Source organism: Anomalospiza imberbis, chromosome 2, assembly GCF_031753505.1.
Source record: "Anomalospiza imberbis isolate Cuckoo-Finch-1a 21T00152 chromosome 2, ASM3175350v1, whole genome shotgun sequence".
Classification (NCBI taxonomy): Eukaryota; Metazoa; Chordata; class Aves; order Passeriformes; family Viduidae; genus Anomalospiza; species Anomalospiza imberbis.
The window spans coordinates 42,349,135-42,355,118 of NC_089682.1; the positions used below are offsets into that span (position 1 = coordinate 42,349,135).

General features: G+C 39.0%; 1 long non-coding RNA gene across 1 annotated transcript; it reads right to left on the reverse strand.

The window, feature by feature from the left end:
* Nucleotides 1-2,508: 2,508 nt before the first annotated feature.
* On the reverse strand, nt 2,509-4,017 carry LOC137466283 (uncharacterized). Its single transcript, XR_010995090.1, has 3 exons — nt 3,917-4,017; nt 2,654-2,775; nt 2,509-2,563 (listed from the first exon to the last, which is right to left on the reverse strand). It is a non-coding gene; the product is annotated as an uncharacterized lncRNA (long non-coding RNA).
* Nucleotides 4,018-5,984: the final 1,967 nt, after the last annotated feature.

The window sequence follows — 5,984 nt, forward strand, 5'->3', positions numbered from 1 at the left end:
GACCTGCAGCTTTCTAATTCCTATTTAAATAATGTGTTCTTAATCCTTATTTTTAATCCAATGTTTTGTATACAAGAGGAATGCTGATGGATTGTGAGATTTCTAAGGCATTCCTGCAGTCTTTTCTGATCTGAGTAAAGGGAAATTCAAATGCATATTACTATAGATTCCTTTCTTTGCTTAACTCTTTTAGACTGCTAAAAAGTAGTTTTCCTATCTGGTAAATAATTATTTATTAGTGCAATATCTAATTTCCATCATGACTGATCTTGTTCCTCAGTACTGTGGTTAGAGATCAGGAGCATTTTTATTTGCCATAGAAATAAAGAATTGCAAACAAAAGAAATTATGAAGCCAAAACCCTGTACTAAAGGCATATAACAGTTGATCAGCCTTAATTCCGTAACAAGGAAAGACCAGATTGTTGCATTTTTATTAAAACGAATTGAGCTTCTTCATGAATATAAAACTGTATTTTGGTTAATTAGTCCATGCATTGTTTTACACAGTGAAGATCACCCACTTTGGGCCTGTAGATAAGATGTATCTTTTCCCCTGTCACAGTGTATGAAGGTCCAGGACACACCTGTCATGTCCTGGTCAGCTCTCATTGTTTCATTCCCTTGAGGCAACAGATAAAGCCTGTGCCTGTGTAGTGAGTGCCTTCTTCAGATACACCCAGGGAGGCCACAGCAGAGAAAAGATCTGTCCTTCCTTTCACAGCTCACAGGGCAAGCTACATAGGAGTACATTTGGTATTTCTGACAGTAATTGGGGCCCTGATAGTGCAAGAGATGTACCCCTGCTCCTGATTGCCTCATCTATACAACTCGAAGCCCTCCTTGTGGGGAGCTGATCTCTGGTCAGACTGGCAGAGCACATCAGCAGCCACCTAGAAAGAATTTCACTGTTTTCTCCCCTCAAGTGTTTCTACTCCAGCCGAGCAAGGCAAATTGCTTTGTGTGTCTGATTTCTATCTCCTGCACTCGCAGTGGGCTTGTTTCCTCTACCATCGCTCCAGTGCTTAACTCCATTCTGTTTGATGCAAGTTTTGAATCCCTTTGATATAAATGGACCCTCATTGTCACTCACTAAATGCTTCTAAAAGTTTTAGTGCTGTAAATATGTGTTTAGGGCAGCTGTGATTGCTGGATCCCTGGTAGCCAGCAGTGCATCTGCAGTTTTGGTTTACAGCATGCTATGAATTCTGTCCTGACCTTGCCAAAATTTATTTTCCTCCTGCATGTCTCTAAGCAGTTATTTAGTTTTCCTTGTTCCCTGTCAGTTTCTAGGAAGGTTTCATTCTCTGTGCTATAATGAAAATGTTTTGTCCCTGTAAAGATAGATTTACTTTTTATTCACAACATTAAAAGGTGGTATTTCTGTCATTTTCAAAAGCTTGTTAATAAATCTGGCATAACAGTGCCCCTGTAAATATGGACTCCAGCTCACAGATTCTGCTGTTTTTTGAAGTTAGCTTGCCCTCTCACGTTTTCCTTTTTGTCAGATGACACTTGCCCTGAGCCTCAGATGCTAATTTAGTACTCCTGTCACAGCTGATTCTCTAGAAGCATGCTCTCCATAGTTAGCATTTGAGACCTACCTACTCCCTTTCTATCGGTTTATATTTCGTAAATAATCCCATTTCACTAAAATTATTTTACATCACCAAAATAGCTTTTTATGACTTTTAGTTTTCACTTTACACAAAATGTTCTGCTAAATCTCAGTAAAATAGGATGCAAACTACCCAAGTGAAGTGCATCTATTATAGTAATTTTTACAATATTTACAAACCACATACTCTACCCATACATACTAAAAACAGACTGAAAATAGAACATACTTTTCTCCATTAAATGCACAAGCTTTCTGATAAATCCACTGCAGAAATAACCCTGTGTACCACTTTCACATTGCTGCAGCAGCAGCAGTAACAGATATTCAGAAAGCAGATGTCTAACCTTCTGAATGGCATTATTCACGTTTCCAAAATAACATCCTAAAGACCACTATGCTGCACCTGTTTTTAATTCTTCCTTTTTAAGGATAAAGTATGCTGCTCTAGATGCAGGACTAACTGTGATTTTAATGGAAGAAAAGTGTTTGATCATGTACTAACAGTTTTGTTTTTTTAATGCAATTTTCAGGTCTGGAAATAGTAACATATCACAGTAAAAGAGTAAATGTTCTGTCTCTCATGCTTCCAGTCATTTCTGTGGCTGTGGAACAGACTCTGACGAGCCTACTGACTCAAGTTACTTTCCCTTAGAGCAGGTCCCTCAGCACAGTCTGTCATGTTTCTGCAATCTGAACATGCAAAGATGCTTAATTATTACTCTGCAGTATTCGCATTAATGATATAGGATGCTTTCAGAGCAGGATAAAATCAACTAGTGAGTCTGGCTCACTGTAGGGGTCACAGTGAGCCACCTTGGTTCCTTAGGGAAGAGCTAGGAATATGGAATTGCTGTACCACATCAAAGTCAGGGTTCACTGAACCCTCTATTCTGTGTATGATGCTGAAAGTAGCTCAACTGCTGCAGAAGTCTGTATACGACTCCTGTGGGAAATATGTATTAATTTCCATCTTAAATCTTGAAGTGAACCGATTGCTTGACTACCCATATAAATTTCCAGTTTCTTTTAGAACCTTGTTAAAGTCTTAGCTTCGAAAATTGAGTCCGTGACACGATGACAAGTGTGCTCTGCCCCTTCAGGTGACAGTCTTGTACAGCCCAAACCAGAGGTCAAACTACAGCTGTGGCTCTTTTCCTGTCAGGGAAAGACAAAGAAATGGAACCCAGTGTAAGTGATCTGCTCCCAGCTGGATGCCCAGCAGAGCTACTCCTCCACAGCACAAAGCCCATGGCTCTCAGTTAGGGGGTTGCTCAAACTGCTTGATTTAAGATCTGACCACTTAAATTTTTGTTTAATGCCATCTTACTTCCACTTGAAAGTTACTGGGGAATTGAATAATTTTCTTGTGTAAGTGAAAGAAAGATTAATCAGGGAGGTTTTAGAGAGATAGATAAAATCAGGTGTTCATTAGCCACTCTATATTTACTATTAAATTATCTGATTTCATAGGTTGTTTAAACTTTCATGTGAATCTCTATACATAAGATCCAGTTGTATATCTCATAAACATAAGCCACCTATGTATAGAAAACATAACTTAAAGAATGCAGTATCTTGAAAGGATAAGAAAATAGGGCAGAACAGATCCTTGAGTCTTCATAGAACTGTCTTATGAGATGTTTTCCAATTACTTTATCTGCCGTTAATAATTACTGTGGTATGCTAGATTGAAAAATCAATCTCCTAACTAGGCCATGTTTATTAAATTCAGCCCAGAACCATATGTTAGCTAAAATTTATATAACTGTGAGCTAAACCACCCTCATTGTACGTATGGGGAGTGAATATGGCTAACATACATATGAGAGTAATCAGTCAGACAAGACTAAGCTCATATCCTATTTTGTAAGAAGAAAGATATTTTTAATTTTATTTTTTTAAGACTTTCTGCTCCCTTGATTGCTTATATGTGCACTGGAAAATAAGTACCACATCAGACACAGTATGAATTATCATATCTTGGCCCTCCAGACAAAGAGGAATGGAAAAAAGGTTCCCAATTATTTGCACTGCCACAGCATCATTTGGAGGTCCAACTGTGAAATGAGTCTTGAGAAAACTTACTACTTTTTGCTACTGAGAGATAGGTAGAGAAGAAGTAGGAAGAATTTTGATGTGGTATGTTTTTTTAATAAAGCTGGGAAATCTAAAGCAAGTTAGAAGATGACAACTTCATCATTATTTGAGAACAATATTGCTTTTAAATTAAATATCTATAAAACCCACATTGTTCAGCTGTCATATACATTCAGAAAACCACTTAAGGAATACTTACTTTTTTATGCAAAAGTAAATGGAAAACTGCTAGTAGTCATAACAAGGGGATAAAATCAAATAAGTTTACATGAAGAGGTAACCATGTTACCTGAATTACAGTCTCCTAGTTAATTTTCAGTGACTGATATGTGACATTATCTGACATTCAAAGACTTTCAGGTGCATTTATGACACTGTGCATGACACTAGAATGAAAAATTCAGTTTTGAAAGGCATGACAAAATAGCATCACAGAGGATGCTATTCTTTTCATAACTTTTTCTTGACAATTTTGACATAACAAGAATATATAATATTACATACTGCATATCCAAAGATCTTCATGCAAGTATTGGATTTTTTGTTTGCTTTACATGTCTGTGCTGCAGTTACTGGAGTTAGGGTGGGCATGCAAGAGAGTGTGTGATGGATAGCAAAGATAAACCAGATGAGCTGACAGCAGGTGTAGAGGTCTGGGAGCTGAGGAGCTGAGGATCTCCAAGACACATCTCAGAGTTGTGATACACGTGTGTATCTCTAGAGAGAGACAGACAGTAAGAGAGAGACACAGGCAGTCAGACATTGGGACCAGGGGAGTCCATGGGGGTGTGAAGGGGTTGGGAGTGATGGTTGTACCAGCAACTACAGTAGGGCTGTGGCTGCAGGGGTTTGCTTGTCCAAATGCCAGGAATGGGACAGACTGGAGTCCAGGGGCCAGAGGCAGAGACAGGGCAGTGTGAGCCTTGCTGCTGGAGAGATCCACCTTCCTCATATATGCACATTTATATTTCTTTTACTAGTAGAAACCCATCCTGATGCATCAGAGACATCAGACAATTCGTGCTGCAACTCTTCCTGTGAGTGCCCTGTGTGTCTTACTTGTGTGGCCATACAAATATATACTGCACATGGCATAAAGAAGACTCCCTTTCTGGAATATGTGCGCCCCTTGCTGTTGGAGAGACCAGGGACCAAGCTGGACTGGGGTAAACCTGGGTCCTATTGACTGCCAAAAGAGGTCCAGAAGATGAGGAAGGAGGGATCCAAGAGGTTCCCAAGCTTATTTGATAGGCTGATAAGTGTCACAATGGAACGGTTGATAAGAATGACCAACCAAACCACAGGGACTACCCACTACAGATCTCTTCAGACTGTAATGGTTTTTACAGCACCACAATTGTATGAGGTGCAAGAGAGGATGAGACTTGGTCACAGTGGCTCTAAACAAAATATTCATCAGGAACTTTTAGAGATTCCAGAGGCTGCTCTAAATTGAGTCATACATCAAAAGGGGATGCCCACTGCTATCCCTGAGGAGAAACTTACTAAGGAAATGTTTATTGTCGAGATTAGAAGATAATGGAAGTGGGTCAGGTTAAAACAGCAATCTAGTCAATCATTATCTCAAGTGCTGATTTATCCCAATTAAGTTAAAGCATTAAGTAAGGAAATATTTTTTCTGGTTTCCCTCTCTTCTCTATGGAGAAAAAAATCCAGAGAGCAATTCAGCTGATCAGAAAGAAATTTTGCTTTTGCCGGTTTTGTTTATTTTTTAATTTGAGGGTGGAATGGTGCAAGTTATACAAGTAAAGTCTCTGTCTGAGCTGTGATTTCTAGACCTGCTCTCTTCAAAAGGTTTAAACACTATTGTTAAAACAGATAGATAGGAGGGGGGGATAATGGACTTGCAATTTTACTGTAGATTGACACAATGGAAGTGTAAGTTTCTTTCTTTCTTTTTCCTGCTTGTGTCAACAGTAGGAATGAAATTTCATGCTTCCACCCAGTCTGATTGACAGTTGGATGTTCACCTCAGTCACAAAGACACAGAGAGCCACAGAGTCATGCTTTAAGGGTAGTTTGGGGCTAAAACAGCCTCTGTCTGTCTCTAAAATCTGGTCGGTTTGCATGGTAGTATGGAACACTCTTCTCTAAGGTTAGGCAGGACTTAGGAATTCCTCTCAATAAAAAGAATTCTAAAGTGCATAGGTGAGCATAAGCTACAGCTGAATGCATAACTGCTGATACCTTTACTTACACATTTAGTGCACTATTGGTATTTAATTTACAGCTTTATGAAGTGTTCT